The following is an 18,034-nucleotide window of genomic DNA, read 5'->3' on the forward strand; positions in this document are numbered from 1 at the left end:
CGATGCGTGTGGCCCCGCTTCCAGAAGTACTGGGTGCCCCCCCTTCTTGGTCCCTAAAGATTAGGTTCTTGATAATCACCTCTTGAAATTCCAGGAAAGTTCCCGTCTGGCCTGCACATCGACGTAGCACGTACGCATTGTACAAAGCCATCTGTATGATGTGCACGGCCAGCTTCTTATACCACACCGCATAGCGCTGTAGGGCTTCAGGGCTTGATCTTACAAGTCCATCCCTCCCATGTACCTATTGTAGTCCAGGATGCAGTCTGGTTTGGGGGTGGCCTTTCCTTCATATATCCTAAACCTGTAGGTATACCCTGATGCACTCTCGCAGCTTATACATCTTCACGCCATACCTTGCCCTCTTACCCGGCAGGTACTCGCAGAATTGAACCCTCCCTTTAAAATGTACCAGGGACTCATCAATAGAAATACACTTCTCGGGGTGTATGCTGGGGAAAACCGGGCACTGGAACGGTCTAATAGGGGTCTCCGTTTATACAAATGGTCAAAACTGGGGTCATCTCGGGGTGGGCACGGCTCATTATCAGTATAATGTAAGAAGCGAAGTATTGCCTCATTTATTTATTTTTTTAGGTTCCAGTTCAGTTCTGAAGTTGCTTTGAGGGGCCCATATATTAGAAACCCCTATGAAATACCCCATTTTAGAAACTAGACCCCTCAAAGTATTCACAACAGCATTTAGAAAGTTTATGAACCCTTTAGGTGTTTCACAAAAATTTAGAGCAAAGTAGAGGTGAAATGTAAATTTTTTTTTTGTCAGAAAATCCTCTTTATACCATTTTTTTTATAACACAAAAGGATTTATCAGTGAAACGCAACTTAATACGTATTGCCCAGATTCTGCAGTTTTTAGAAATATCCCACATGTGGCCCTAGTGCGGTAATGGACTGAAGCACCGGCCTCCGAAGCAAAGGAGCACCTAGTGGATTTTGAGGCCTCTTTTTTATTAGGCACCATGTCCGGTTTGAAGAGGTCTTGTGGTGCCAAAACATTGGGAACCCCCCAAAAGTGACCCCAATTTGGAAACTAGACCCCTTGAGGAATCCATTGTAGTTTTCTTGGGGTGCATGTGACTTTTTGATCAGTTTTTATTCTATTTTTAGGTGGCGCGGTGACTAAAAAACAGCAATTCTACTATTGTTTTTTTATTCTTTTTTTTTTTACAGCGTTCACCGTGCGCTATAAATAAAATATTCACTTTATTCTGCGGGGCGAAACGATTATGGCGATACCATATGTTTATAGTTTTTTTTTATGTCTTATGGCGTTTTCACAATAAAATACGTTTTGTAAACAATCATTCACTTTTTGTTTTACCGTATTCTAAGAGCCAGAACTTTTTTATTTTTCAATCAATAAAGCCGTGTGAGGACTTATTTTTTGCGTAACGAACTGTAGTTTCGATCAGTACCATTTTTAGGTACATGCGACTTTTTGATCTCTTTTTATTCCATTTTTTGGGAGGTGAAGTGATCAAAGAATTGTGATTCTGGGACGGTTTATTATTATTTTATTTTACGGCGTTCATCGTGCGGGATAAATAATGAAATAATTTTGTAGTTCAGGCCGTTACGGACGCGGCGATACCAATTATGTATAGTTTATTTGTTTGTTTATATATTTTTATTAATAATAAAGGACTGATAAGGGAAAAGGGGGGATTTTTACTTTTATTACTTTTAAATCTTTTATTTTTACACATCTTTTTTTTACTTTTTTTTTACTTTATTACTTTGTCCCACTAGGGGACTTGAGGGCAGGAGGCCCTGATCGCTATTCTAATACACTGCACTACATGCGTAGTGCAGTGTATTAGAACTGTCAGCTACTCACTGACAGCAAGCATAGTGGGTCCTGACGTTGTCAGGACCCACTAGGCTTCCGTCTATGGCATAGCCGGACGCCATTGTCTATAACATTCACTCAAGTAAGCAGAGGAATCTGTATTGTTTTACATAGTTTACTTATATTTAGGGTCTGTCCAGAGATATGGGGATCATGAGAACTCAGAGTAGGTAGAGAATATGGTCAAGGTTAAAAAAGTTGGCAGAAAGGGGTTTTCTGAAAGTTGTGGTACTGATCTCTATAGAACGCGGCTTTTAAGGGGTTAATCAGCGGGGACACAGCGATCGGTCCCCGCTGTAGGAGCTGTGACAGCTGCTGAACAAGACAGCAGCGTCACAGCTCCTGTATGTGTCGGGAGGACGGCCGAAACGGCCGTTACTCCCGTGACGTACTATTACGGCATGGAGCACGAACGACGTCAAGGAGCGGGAAGGGGTTAAGAAAAGATTTGTTGTCAGAAGTGGGATTTGAACCCACGCCTCCAGGGGAGACTGCGACCTTAACGCAGCGCCTTAGACCGCTCGGCCATCCTGACTTGTAGAAAAGCCAAGCCTTTCAGAAACGGAAGCAAAAACAGTCATGCTGGGAGTCCAGTTTTTGGGAATTCATAATAGAAAGATTACAACTGTTCCTTGTCCATTTCCATCTTGTAGTTATTGGTTTACGATTAACAGTACTGTAAAAAAGAGGTCCTGAAGGACCCTTTTTCTTGCTTTAACCTGAAAATACAGAAAAACTACCCTGGGAGGTACCCAGCAGTAGTTTAGTGTTGTTCCATTCTCTATAACATTCACTCAAGTAAGCAGAGGAATCTGTATTGTTTTACATAGTTTACTTATATTTAGGGTCTGGCCAGAGATATGGGGATCATGAGTACTCAGAGTAGGTAGAGAATATGGTCAAGGTTAAAAAAGCTGGCAGAAAGGGGTTTTGTGAAAGTTGTGGTACTGAAAAGCTATCTACTGCACCTGAGTGTATGGAGTGGAGCACTTCTCTTTATCAGAATTTAGATTAAGCCGCGTAAATGGTTGGGGCTGCAGGTGTTCGTCATGTAGGGGTTTCTCTGACAGTTTTACAAGGGGTAGAATTTCTTTGGCTCCAAACTCATCTGATACAAAGCCACATGTATATAAGTATATAATATATATAGTATGCCTCCCTTTCGGCATTTCCTCCGCCCCCAGAATTTTTACAAAAATTATGGCCGAGATCATGGCATTCGTAAGAAGTCACGGTATAGTAATTATCCCATATCTAGACGACTTCTTGTTGACGGCAGATACTCTGTCTATCTTAGACAGTCATCGGTCACAGGTTCTTTCCCTACTACAGGAATTGGGATGGATAATCAACTTTCAGAAGTCGAGTCTTCCTCCCCAAAAACAGAAGGTCTTCTTAGGAGTACTGCTAGACTCCTCCCTTCAACATCCCTTCCTCCCAAGAGAGAAACAAATACTCCTATTGGCAGAAGTAAGGAAATTTTGGGGGAAAGACGCCTGTTCCGTAAGGGAATGTATGCGGATGTTGAGAATGATGACGTCTTGCATCCAATCTATTCCATGGAGTCAATTTCACTCCAGACCCTTACAGAATCTGATCTTGTCCCAGTGGGATCGAAAACAGAACTCCCTGAATTCAAGAATTCAAATTTCCGAGACTGTGAAATCATCCCTCCTGTGGTGGCTCTGCACAAACAACATAGACAAGGGAGTCCCCTGGAGAACTTCTCCTTATGTAGTGATTACCACAGATGCCAGCAAACAGGGCTGGGGGTCGGTAATCCAAGACCAGCACTTTCAGGGCACATGGCCTGTTCAAATGAAGATGATGTCCTCAAACTTCAGAGAACTAAAAGCCGTATGGGAGACACTTATAAGAGCTTCACCCATCATAAAAGGGAAGCATATAAGAATTTTATAGGACAACACGACAGCGGTGTCCTTTCTTCGCCATCAAGGGGGAACAAGACACACTCTTCTTCAGGCCCTCTCTACACAAATTTTCAGTTGGGCAGAAGAAAATGTCCTATCAGTCTCTGCAGTCCACCTAAAAGGCTCAGAGAACCTATCAGCAGATTTCCTGAGTCGGGAAAAAGTAGACCCTGGAGAATGGTCCCTAAACAGGGAATTCTCTCTGTCCTTAACCCGAAGTTGGGGTTATCCACAAATAGACCTGTTTGCCACGAGGAAAAACTCCCAAGTAGAGACATTCTTCTCCCTAAATCTCAGAGACAACCCATTGGGAGTAGATGCATTGTCCCAACCCTGGGGCATGGATCGGGCCTATGCCTTTCCTCCGTTTCCTCTAATACCAATGGTATTAAGAAAAGTCCATGAAGATTTGACAAAGCTCATCATTATTCTTCCCTATTGGCCAAAAAGAAGTTGATTTCCAATCGTAAAATACCTAGCGTTGGAAGACCCTATCATGCTCCCAGTCAGGGAGAATCTTCTCTCCCAGGATCCCTTATTCTTTCAGGGAATAGAAACTCTGAAATTGTCAGCCTGGATCCCGAAAGGCAGATCTTGAGGAACCACGGTCTGCCAGACGAGGTAATTTCAACTATCTTATCAAGTCATAAAGAAGTTACCTCAAAAATCTATCAAAAAATTTGGAAGAAATTCTGTTCCTGGTATGGAGATCCAGGACCAGACCCCTTTTCTCCCAACATCGCGAAAATCCTAGATTTTTTACAATCGGGATTCAAAAAAGGGCTTAGTCCTAGTGCCTTAAGGGCGGGTTCACACATGGCGGAATTTCACTTAAATTCCGCTGCGGACACTCCGCAGCGTTAATCCGCAGCGGAGCCGTTTCTCCATTGACTTTCACTTTAATTTAGCAGTGTTCGTTTACACGATGCGTACAATTCCGCTGCGGAGCATAGGCTGCGGAGCGGAATTTGGTGTCCGCAGCATGCTCTGTCTGTTGCGGAGCAGTGGCGGACTGGTTGCGGACTCATGGCGGAATTTCTCCATTGACTTCAATGGAGAGTCAAAATTCCGCAATGAAGTCCGCAGATCTTATGTGTGCTGCGGAGCGTATTGTTTTTACTACCATGACATTTCTTCATTCTGGCTGGACCTATGTATTTCTAGGTCTACAGCCAGACTGAGGAAGTCAATGGGGCTCCCGTAATGACGGGAGCGTTGCTAGGAGACGTCTGTAAATAGTCACTGTCCAGGGTGCTGAAAGAGTTACGCGATCGGCAGTAACTGTTTCTGCACCCGGGACAGTGACTACCGATCCCAATATACATGTATCTGTAAAAAAAAATATAAGTTCATACTTACCGAGAACTCCCTGCGTCTGTCTCCAGTCCGGCCTCCCAGGATGACGTTTCAGTGTAAGTGACGGCTGCAGCCAATCACAGGCCAAGCACAGGCTGCAGCGGTCACATGGACTGGTGCGTCATCCAGGGAGGTCAGGCTGGATGCCGAAAGAGGGACGCGTCACCAAGACAACGGGCGGTAAGTATGAATTTCTTTGACTTTCACTAGGGAAAGTGCTGTCCCTTCTCTCTATCCTGCACTGATAGGGAGAAGGGAAGCACTTTTCCTGCAGTCCGCAGCGGCCAGTCCGCATCAATTTTCTGCACATTTTGTGCAGATCCGCAGCCGTAATCCGCAACCCGGATTAGGTGCGGCATTGATGCGGACAGTTGCGGAGGAATTCCGCCATGTGTGGTCATGCCCTAAAAGTACAGATTTCAGTCTTAGGAAAAATTTTTTTTTAATACTCCCCTGGCTGAACATCGGTGGATCAGAAGATTCACTCAAGCGGTCTCTAAACTGAAACCTTCCCTAAAGAAATCAGTTCCTACCTGGGATTTGAATGTAGTGTTAACGACTCTTTGTGAGCCCCCCTTTGAGCCGCTCGACACAATTAGTATGCACTTTTTAACTCTAAAAACTGCATTCTTAGTCGCTATTACTTCAGCAAGAAGGATTGGAGAAATCCAATCTCTGTCAGTCATAGAACCGTACCTAAAAGTACAAGAGAATAAGATCATCCTAAAGCTGGATCCTTCCTTTATTCCAAAGGTATCTACTGCTTTCCATCGAGAACAACAAATAATTCTACCTTCCTTTTATCCAGATCCAAAAAACCAACAAGAAGAAAATTTCCATTGCCTTGATGTCAGGCGAACAATTCTTCAGTATCTGGATAGAACCTCCTCCTGGAGACAAGATAAAAATCTATTTGTCCTGTTTGGGGGAAAGAATAGAGGAAAGAAAGCCTCAAAATGCTCTCTAGCGAGATGGGTAAAAACTACCATACAAGAAGCCTACAAGTCCCAAGGACTATGTGCCCCACAAGGCATCAGCGCCCATTCAACGAGGGCAGTTTCGGCATCCTGGGCAGAAAGAAGAGAAGCCTCTATGGACCAAATCTGCAGAGCTGCCACTTGGTCAAACCATCATACGTTTTGCAAACATTATAGGCTCGATGTTCTGTCCGATACGGATTTAAGTTTTGGACGGAAAGTCCTTCAATCCGTAGTCCCGCCTTGAGCATTATAATCTGGTATTGCTCCTGTAGTGCTGTCATGAGGGATGTACTGGAAAATAGCAATTAGACCTACCGGTAATTGTATTTGCAGGAATCCATCATGACAGCACCATTACATTCCCTCCCTTATTGAAATTCTGATTTGTGCAATTAACCTGTCAGTTATTATCCCTAGAAATAAAATAGGGTTGCATCCATCCTGGTGTAGTAATTGAAAAACACTGGCAAGTGGGTGGTGGGAGGGGCCTTTTAACCTCTCTGTCTTCCTGTCCCTACAGAGGTCAATAGGGCAACCTCCTGTAGTGCTGTCATGATGGATTCCTGGAAATACAATTACCGGTAGGTCTAATTGCTATTTTTTCAGGGACCAGTTCAGTTCTGAAGTGGCTTTGAGGGCCTTATATATTAGAAAGTCCCCATAAATCACCCCATTTTGAAAACGGTACCCCTGAAGGTACTCAAAACAACATTAAGAAAGTATTTTAACCCTTTAGGCGTTTCACAGGAATTATGGCAAAGTAGAGGTGAAATTTACAAATTTCATTTTTTTTGCCGAAATTCATTTGTAATAAAAAAAAATCTGTAACACAGAAGGTTTTACCAGGGAAACGCAACTCAATATTTATTGCCCAGATTCTGCAGATTTTAGAAATATCCAACATTTGGCCCTAGTGTCCTAATGGACTGAAACACATGCCTCAGAAGCAAAGGAGCACCTAGTAGATTTTGGGGCCTCCTTTTTTTAGGAATATATTTTAGGCACCATGTCAGGTTTGAGGAGGTCTTGTGGTACCTAAACAGTCGAAACCCCCCCAAAGTGACCCCATTTTGGAAACTACACCCCTCAAGGCATTTTTCTAGGGGTATAGTTAGCATATTGACCCCACAGTTTTTTTGCAGAATTTAGTGGAATTAGTCTGTGAAGATGAAAATCACCTATTTTTCTGTGGAAACATAGAATTTTTTCATTTTTACAAGGAATAAAGGAGAAAAAGCCACCCAACATTTGTAAAGCAATTTCTCCCGATTACGGCAATACCCCATATGTGGTCTAAAACTGATGTTTGGACCCACTGCAAGGCTCAGGAGGGAGGGAGCGCCTTTTGGATTTTGGAGCGCAGATTTTGCTGGATTGGTTTTTAGTGCCATGTCGGGTTTGCAACGCCCTGGAGGGACCAAAACAGTGGAAACCCCCCAAAAGTGACCCCATTTTGGAATCTACACCCCTCAAGGAATTTTTCTAGGGGTATAGTGAGCATTTTGGCCCCTCAGGATCTTTTTTAGAGCTACGGTGACCAAAAAACAGCGATTTTGGCGCTTTCAATTCTTTATTTATTACAGCGTTCACCGTGCGCAATAAATTACGTTTTCATTTATTCTGCCGGTCGGTACGATTACGCCGATACCATATGTGTATAGTTTTTTTTAAGTTTTGCCGAGTTTGCACAATAAAATGAAGTTTCTCTAAAATAATTTATTTTCTGGGACACGCTATTCTGAGCCGTAACTTTTTTATTTTTTCGTCAAAAAAGCTGTGGGAGGTCTTGTTTTTTGCGGGACGGGTTGTAGTTTTTATTGGTACCATTTTGGGGTAAATGCGACTTTTTGATCATTTTTTATTCTATATCTTGGGAGGGGAGGTGACCAAAAGATAGCGATGCTGACAGTTTTCCGTTTATTTTGTTTGCGGCGTTCACCGTGCGGAAAAATTAACATTATAGTTTCATAGATTGGGTCGTTACGAACACGGCGATACCAAATATGTGTACTTTTTTTTAACGTTTTATTTTTTTCCTTATAATAAATTACTTATTATAGGAAAAAAAAACCTTTTATTTTTACACTTTTATAAAACATTTTTATTAACTTATTTTTACTTTTTACACTTTATATTTTTGTTTATTAACTTTTTTTTTACTTTTTACACTTTCTTTTTTTTTACATGCAGCTCTGATCGCTGCTAGAATACATATACTACCTAGGTAGTGTAACGTATTCCAACTGTCAGTGTGACGTCACAGTCACTCTGACAGTTGGTCTACGAGGATCAGCAGAGGCTGATCCTCATAGGCTGACATACATGGCAGACTTGGGGGCCGTTGTCTGGCCCCCGGGTGCCATCACAAGCATCAGAAGCCCCCACGATTGCATGGGGGCTGCTGATGCGCTACAAACCCGCTACATGCGGAGATCGCAATCGAGCCCCGCATGTAACGGGTTAATTGCCGAAATCAGCGGCGATGAGCCGCTGATCGGCAACACTGGAGAGTGTCAGCTGTCGGACACAGCTGATCTCCAAGTTCCCGATGCACACTGTCGCCGTCAGTGTGCATCGGGAACGACACAGTGACTTCCTGTCACTCTGACAGGAAGCCTATCAGGACCAGCCGAAGGTTGGTCCTGATGGGCTTCCATCCATGGCAGACTCATGGCCATACTAACTATCGGCAGATCCCGCGATTTCGGACGGGGGTCCGCCGATATGCTAGAAACCCCTAAAATTCGGCGATTGCACCCGATCACCGAATTTAAGGGGTTAATTCGCCGAAATCTGCGACAAAGGACCGCTGGCCAGCAAGAGGGGAGTGTCAGCTGTCGGCGACAGCTGACCTCCCGGTTCCCGGTGCACACTGTCGCCGACAGTGTGCATCGGGAAAAACTCAGTAACTGTACGTCCTCGTGCAGGAAATAACCTCCCGTGAGGACGGACAGTTATGGCCTGGTGCGGATAGGGGTTAAGAAAAGATGAGTTGTCAGAAGTGGGATTTGAACCCACTCCTCCAAGGGAGACTGCGACCTGAACGCAGCGCCTTAGATCGCTCGGCCATCCTGACTTGAAGAAAAGCCAAACCTTTCAGAAACGGAAGCAAAAACAGTCATGCTGAGAGTCCAGTTTTTGGGAATTCAGAATAAAAAGATTAGAACTGTTCCTTGTCCATTTCCATCTTGTAGTTATTGGTTTATGATTAACAGTGCTGTAAAAAAGAGGTCCTGAAGGACCCTTTTTCTTGCTTTAACCTGAAAATGCAGAAAAACTACCCTGGGAGGTACCCAGCAGTAGTTTAGTGGAGTTCCATTCTCTATAACATTCACTCAAGTAAGCAGAGGAATCTGTATTGTTTTACATAGTTTACTTATATTTAGGGTCTGGCCAGAGATATGGGGATCATGAAAACTCAGAGTAGGTAGAGAATATGGTCAAGGTTAAAAAAGTTGGCAGAAAGGGGTTTTGTGAAAGTTGCGGCACTGAAAAGCTATCTACTGCACTTGAGTGTATGGAGTGGAGCACTTCTCTTTATCAGAATTTAGATCAAGCCGCGTAAATGGTTGGGGATGCAGGTGTTCGTCACGTAGGGGTTTCTCTGACTGTTTTACAAGGGGTAGAATTTCTTTGGCTCCAAACTCATCTGATACAAAGCCACATGTATATAAGTGGCTCGGGCTGGTCTCTTGCGGCTATAGAGTGCACAGTAGTGGAGCTAGGCCCAGAATGTGGCAGTGTGTCTTGAATATTGCTACTACTTCACATGGTTGCAGCGGCTTAATGCTATCAGTAATAGAACTCCTCCGTTTGCCGTGCTCAGCTGCATAGAAGTTGGTGGGACTGCTTTGCTGCAATATCACTCATTGTACTGGATGCAGACTTGTCTCAAGGTCTGGTGGTGAGTCTGTAGATGTCTTTACAGGCAGTTGACCAGAATTCTACCGGGTTAGCGGAGGAGCTCAAGGAGAATGACTCATTACTCCATGAGTGAAAGGTCTCACATTTAAGTATGCTAAAGAAAATATGAGTGTTCAAAAGTGGGATTTAAATCCACGCCTTCACGAGAGACTGCTCGGTTACCCTATCCTACACAAAAGCGCAAATTTCCAAATTGGATGCCAAGCCAGTCATCTGAAGAGTCTAACATTTTGGGGCGTGTTTCGGCATTGTGTTTTTTTTTTACTATTTTTTCAGCAGTGCTGACGGAATGTCATTGAAGCATGTTTAAGAAAAGATGTGCTGTCAGAAGTGGGATTTGAATCCACACCTCCAGGGGAGACTGCGACCTTAACGCAGCGCCTTAGACCGCTCGGCCATCCTGACTTGTAGAAAAGCCAAGCCTTTCAGAAACGGAAGGAAAAAAAAGTCATGCTGAGAGTCCAGTTTTTGGGAATTCATAATAGAAAGATTAGAACTGTTCCTTGTCCATTTCCATCTTGTAGTTATTGGTTTATGATTAACAGTGCTGTAAAAAAGAGGTCCTGAAGGACCCTTTTTCTTGCTTTAACCTGAAAATGCAGAAAAACTACCCTGGGAGGTACCCAGCAGTAGTTTAGTGGAGTTCCATTCTCTATAACATTCACTCAAGTAAGTAGAGAAATCTGTATTGTTTTACATATTTTACTTATATTCATGGTCTAGCCAGAGATATGGGGATCATGAAAACTCAGAGTAGGTAGAGAATATGGTCAAGGTTAAAAAAGTTGGCAGAAAGGGGTTTTGTGAAAGTTGCGGCACTGAAAAGCTATCTACTGCACTATCTACTGCACTAAACGCGCGTTGGGGTGGACATCTTGCTGTGCATCTAGTCCTGGACTTACCATGGGTATGTTTAACTATCGCAATTTGTTCTTATACTGTTTCATTTATTAGCAATGTTTATTTTCTGCCATCTTCATACATATCTGTTATCTTAATGACTTCATATGGCATATGTCCATTCAATGTTGCTTCAAACTGTTGTGGGCAGGACTTATCTTGTTAACGTTTACAGTGATAGTTTGTACAACCAGGCATTTTTCATTCATTCATACTTATACAATCTATTTACTTCATGAGCTGCATGGCTTGTATGTCCTTTTAACCTGTTGGTTTATGGATTCGTTTTTTATCATAGTACGTTTACAAGTTATCTTCAATAAAGTATTTTTTCAATTTCTTATACTTCTAGTCTATTGGCATCTTCTTTTTTAGGTTATATATTTATGCTTTGGATGCTTGTGTGGGTACACGCCCCAGGATCTAGCTCTCATCTGATTGTTTGCTTGCTAACAGCCGCAGTTTACCTCTTTTGGGCTGCTCAGATCCATGCTGTGCTTTTCGGTTATAAGATATTTTTATAGTTCAGGCCGTTCTGAACGCGGATATACCCATTATGTATAGTTTTTTCATTTATTTCCAATTATAAAGGACTTCATCAGGGAAACAGGGTGATTATTGTTTTTATTATTGAAAAATTTTTATTTATTTTTTTCTCCTAAATATTTGGTTTTTTTTTACTTTTTTTTACACTTATTTGGGGACCTGGAGATCTGATCTTCTGATACTCAGTATAATACACTGCACTTCTTGTTTAGTGCAGTGTATTGTAATATTGTAACTGTCATTCCGTACATGGCCGACCAGGAAGCCGTTGCTAGGCTTCCTAGTTGCCATAGCAACCATCGGCACCCGAGATCACTTGTCGGGTGGCAGTGGTTTACAGACAGAGCCCCCTCCCTCTGTCAACCACTTAAATGCGACAGTCGCTATTGGCTGCCGCATTTAAGGGGTTAAACGGCGACGATCAGCGGTAACTGCATTCGCCGCCGTTGCAGCGGGATGTCAGCTGTATATTACAGCTGACATCCACTGAAGATGAAGCGAGCACAGCTCATGCACCCGCTTCATCTACAGTAATGCACATTCAATCAGGACGTACAGTCACGCCCATTTGCGGGAAGGGGTTAAAGGGGTTGTCCGGGCACAGACCGTTTTTTTCAAACTGATGATCTATTGATGTGCCGGGACAACCCCTTTTACACAGACTAATAAATTCGGACCCTAGACTAGATCCTAGAATACATACAGACCCCAGACCTTCTAAACTATTGCAGTCTCCAGACCAGATCCCCCTAAACAAATACAGACCCCAGAGCAAGCACCCTAAACACAGACTCCAGACCTGACCCTCTTAACCAATACAGACCCCAGACCTGACCCCCTAAACTAATATAGACCCCAAAACAAGCACCCTAAATAAATACAGACCCCAGAACAAGCACCCTAAATAAATACAGACCCCAGAACAAGCACCCTAAATAAATACAGACCTCGGACCAGACCTCTAAATACAGACCCCAGACCTGACCCCCTACACTAATGACCCAGACCGTACTCCCTAAAGTAATACAGATACCAGACCAAACCCCTAAATACAGACCACTAAATAAAGACCACTAAACTAATAGAGACCCCAGACAAGACCCCTAAATACAGACCCCATAAACTAATACAGAACGCAGACAAAACCCCTAAATACAGATCACAGGCCAGACCCACTAAATACAGACCCCAGACACCTTAAACTAATATAGACCCCAGAAAAGTCCCCCTAATTATACAGACCCCTTAAACTAAGACAGACGCCAGACCTCCTAAATACAGACCCCAGACCAGACCCTCTAAATACAGACCCTAGACCAGGCCGCCTAAATACAAAACCCAGACCAGGCCCCCTAAATACAGACCCCCAGACAAGACCCCTAAATACACACCCTAGACCACACAACCTAAATACAGACCCCAGATGCCTTAAACTAATACAGACTCCAAACCTCCTAAATACAGACACCAGAACAGACCCCTAAATACAGACCCCACAACAGACAGCCTAAATACAGCCTAGACCCGAACCCTTAAATACAGAACAAAGACCAGGCCCCCTAAATACAGACCCCAGACCAGGTCACTTAAATACAGACCCCATAAACTAATACAGACCCCAGATCAGACACCTAAATACAGACCCCCAGACCAGGTCCCCTAAATACAGATCCCCATAAACTAATACAGACCCAAGACCGGACACCTAAATAACATACATAATGCAGTCTTGTTGTTTTTTTGCCGCGTTTCACGGCATAATCATGGCAAAAATGCAACAAAACTGCATTGTACTTTAGGCGGCCATGGGCCCTCCCGAGAGCCTCGGGCTGATGCCCAAAATGCCCTAAAGATGAACCACCATATATACAAGAATATAACTACTATAATACTGCCCCTATATACAAGAATATAACTAATATAATACTGCTCCTATGTACAAGAATATATTTAATATAATACTGCCTCTATGTACAGAAATATAACTACTATAATACTGCCCCCCTATATACAAGAATATAACTACTACCGCAGCGGAGTTTTCCGCAATGTGTAAACGAACCTCACTAAAAAGCTGTGGAAAGCAATGGAGAAACGTGTACGCTGCAGAATTCCAGAGAAATTCCGCCACGTCTGGTCATGCCCTATTACTGCCCCTATATACAAGAATGTACCTACTATAATACTGCCCCCTATAAACAAGATTATAACTACTATAATACTGCCCCTATATACAAGAATATAACTACTATAATACTGCCCCCTATATACAAGAATATAACTACTATAATACTGCTCCTATATACAAGAATATAACTACTATAATACTGCCTCCTATGTACAAGAATATAACTACTATAATACTGCCCCCTAAATACAAGAATACAGCTACTATAATACTGCCTTCTATATACAAGAATACAGCTACTATAATACTGCCTTCTATATACAAGAATATAACTACTATAATACTGCCCCCTTTATACAAGAATATAACTAGTAAAATACTGCCTCCTATAAACAAGAATATAACTACTATAATACTGCTCCTATGTACAAGAATATAACTACTATAATACTGCCTCGATATACAAGAATATAACTATAATACTGCCCCCTATATACAAGAATATAACTACTATAATACTGCCTCCTATGTACAAGAATATAACTACTATAATATCGCCTCCTATATACAAGAATATAACTTCTATAATACTGCCCCTATATAAAAGAATATAACTACTGTAATACTACTCCTATATACAAGAATATAACTACTATAATACTGCCCCCTATATACAAAAATATAACTACTATAATACTGCCCCCTATATACAAGAATATAAGTACTATAATACTGCTCCTATATACAAGAATATAACTACTATAATACTGCCCCCTATATACAAGAATATAACTAATATAAGGGCATGACCAGACGTGGCGTATTTCTTCCGCCACTGTCCACATCAATGCCTCACATAATCTGCGTTGCAGATTCTGTTGCGGCTGTGCCTAAAATGTGCAGTAAATTGATGCGGACTAGCCATTGCGTATTGAGGTGAAAGTACTTCCCTTCTCTCTATCAGTGCATGATAGACGGAAGAGACAGCCCTTTCCCTAGTAAAAGTAAAAGAAATTCATACTTACCTGGCCGTTTGTCTTGGTGACGCGTCCCTCTTTCAACATCCAGCCCGACCTCCCTGGATGACGCGGCAGTCCATGTGACCGCTGCAGCCTGTGATTGGCTGCAGCCGTCACTTGGACTGAAACGTCATCCCGGGAGGTCGGACTGGAGGAAGAAGCAGGGAATTCTCGATAAGTAGGAACTTCTAATTTTTTTTACAGGTTGATGTATATTGTGATCGGTAGTCACTGTCCAGGGTGCTGAAACAGTTACTGCCGATCGCTTAACTCTTTCAGCACCCTGGACAGTGACTATCTCCTGACGTCGCCTAGCAACGCTTCCGTAATTACGGGTGCACACACGTAGTCACCCGTAATTATGGGAGCCCCATTGACTTCTATGGGCCTGCCCGTGCCGTAATAACGGCCCGTGAATACGGGCGTTTTTACGTTAGTGTGCATGGGGCCTCAGTCTGGCTGTAGACCTACAAATACATAGGTCCAGCCAGAATGAAGAAATGTCATGTTTGTAAAACAAATACGCTACGCAACACACATAACATCTGCGGACTTCATTGCAGAATTTTGACTCTCCATTGAAGTCAATGGAGAAATTCCGCAATGAGTCAGCAACAAGTCCGCTACACGTCCGCAACAACCAGTGTATGCTGCGGACACCAAATTCCGCACCGCAGCCTGTGGTCCACAGCAGAGTTTTCCATAACGTGTAAACGAACCTCACTAAAAAGCTGTGGAAAGCAATGGAGAAACGTGTACGCTGCGGAATTCCAGATAAATTCCGCCACGTGTGGTCATGCCCTAATACTGCCCCTATATACAAGAATGTACCTACTATAATACTGCCCCTATATACAAGAATATAACTACTATAATACTGCCCCTTCTATACAAGAATATAACTACTATAATACTGCCCCTATATACAATAATATAAAAACTATAATACTGCCCCCTAAATACAAGAATACAGCTACTATAATACTGCCTCCTATATACAAGAATATAACTACTATAATACTGCCACCTATAAACAAGAATATAACTTCTACAATACTGCTCCTATGTACAAGAATACAACTACTATAATACTGCCCCCTATGTACAAGGATATAACTACTATAATACTGCCCCCTATGTACAAGGATATAACTACTATAATACTGCCCCTATATACAAGAGTATAACTACTATAATACTGCCCCTATATACAAGAATATAACTACTATAATACTGCCCCTATATACAAGAATATAACTACTATAATACTGCTCCTATATACAAGAATATAACTACTATAATACTGCCCCCTATATACAAGAATATAACTACTATAATACTGCTCCAATATACAAGAATATAACTACTATAATACTGCCCCCTATATACAAGAATATACACTATATGGACAAAATTATTGGAAAGCACCTCTTAACTAGTTGAATTCAGTCCTATCACTACAGGTGTATAATATCCAGTACCTCGCCATGCAGTCGCCTTTAAACATTTGTGATATAATGGGTCGTCCTAAATAAATCACTGAATTCCAGCGTGGTCCGGTAAAAGGATGCTATCGCTGCAACAAGCAGTTCGTGAAATTTCTTCCCTCTACGATGTTTCACGATCAACTGTGAGTGATATTATTACAAAGTGGAAGGAACCGCAGCATCTCAACCATGATGTGGAGACATTGTAAAGTTACAGAGCGAGGTGGCCGAGTGCTGAGGCGCAGAGTACATAAAAGTCACCAACGCTCTGCTGACTCAATAACTGCAGAGTATAAACCTCCTCTGGTATTAACATCAGCACAAAAACTTCACTGGGAGCTCCATGGAATGGGATTCCATAGCCAATCAACTGCAAGAAAGCTTTATATCACCAAGCACAATGCCAAGCGTCAGATGGAGTGATGTAAAGTGATGGACTCCGGAGTTCTGCGGCGCTCAATGGCCGCGGGTGAAAAACGCCGCGAAAAACGCCGCGAAAAACGCCGCGAAAATCGGCATGCAGGGAGAGGAAAATCTGCCTCAAACTTCCAAACTGAATTTTGAGGCAGATATTCCTCCTGCAAAATACTCCGTATGAACATAGCCTAACATGCCCTTATGCCTGCATCATTTAGGTCATGCTGGGAGTTGTAGTTTTAGAACAGCTGGAGGACCACAGGTCAGAGACCACTGATATAAATCAATGCTTAAAAAATAGAAGATAGCAGAAACATTTTTTTATTTCTACATCAGGGACACAACACAATCCACGGTCTCCACTTCTATTATGCATTTATTTTTATAGCATTTGGTGTGATTGGAGACAATGAAGTCCTGAATATCCTTCAGTTGAGAAAAAGCGGACAAAAACACCTGGGAAGAAACGGACACTCGACTCTTGGGTTATTAATATATCAAATTTTATTCATACAAATATATATATAAAAGTCGGCATCAATAGTGATTCTGCATTACAGTAAAGATATCACTTATCCGGCCGGGTGAGAACAATATAGCCAAAAGAGGAAAATGATGCACCAATAGACACACAATGAAGTAAACCAGTATACAAAAAAGGTAAGGAAAATATGTGGTAGTGTTGGCCAAAAAATTCAGGAGTCAAGCAATTCTGTTAACATCTATTAATAGTGGAAAGACGCCATATACTCATCCGCCAATGAGGCACCTCAGCTAAGGTGGGTGAAAATGGTGGGCCCAGATAGAGCTTGGCAAAGTTGATCACTGACCATCCCTTGAAATATCGTCCAGGATTGGTCTCAACTGCAGCAAGTGGAATAGGTCCCCCGTTATGGAGTCTTGTTTGGCACCAGTACAAGGCCAGGTACAGTATGTCCCAATAACAAGCAGCACAAGGAGTGCCAGCACCAGCCAACCACGCGTTTCATCACCACGTAACTTCAGAGCGTTACATAGCAGGGGTAAGTCAAGCTACAAATGATCAAGCATGTTAAATGACACTGTTAGTCCTAACCCCATTAGGGTTCATCCAAAAGAAAAATAATAAAAGTAATGAGAATAAGAACTAAAATAAGATTAAATAAGTTAATCCTACAGTTGAGTTTGGGTCTTGTTGTTGTTCTGTTTTTTTCCTCCTTTAGTTGTTATCTTTTCTTATTTCTCTTGTTCTTTCTTTGTTGTTGTTACTCTCCTCTCCTCTTGGATCCACCACATCATCACTTTGGACCTTTTTGCTCCATATAAGTGTTTCTTATGGCAATCACTGTACGAAAAAATGACCAGCCTCTTTCGGTTTCAGTGACCACCTCCTCCACAGTGATCACAGTTTCCTCTGTTACCATGACCTGATGTTCCTCATAATCTGCCCACATTGCTCCTCTTGCCTCCATTGCCTGGTGTTCTACTTCACGTGGT

General features: G+C 42.4%; 1 protein-coding gene and 1 non-coding gene across 2 annotated transcripts in view; one reads left to right on the forward strand and one right to left on the reverse strand.

Moving 5' to 3' along the window:
• Positions 1–18,034, forward strand: part of ST3GAL5 (ST3 beta-galactoside alpha-2,3-sialyltransferase 5) — a 439,220-nt gene that overhangs the window by 77,188 nt on the left and 343,998 nt on the right. The window lies entirely within an intron of this gene.
• Positions 2,323–2,405, reverse strand: TRNAL-AAG (transfer RNA leucine (anticodon AAG)). The gene has a single exon. It is a non-coding gene; the product is annotated as a tRNA-Leu (tRNA).

This window comes from Rhinoderma darwinii, chromosome 1 (assembly GCF_050947455.1).
Source record: "Rhinoderma darwinii isolate aRhiDar2 chromosome 1, aRhiDar2.hap1, whole genome shotgun sequence".
NCBI classification, from domain to species: domain Eukaryota; kingdom Metazoa; phylum Chordata; class Amphibia; order Anura; family Rhinodermatidae; genus Rhinoderma; species Rhinoderma darwinii.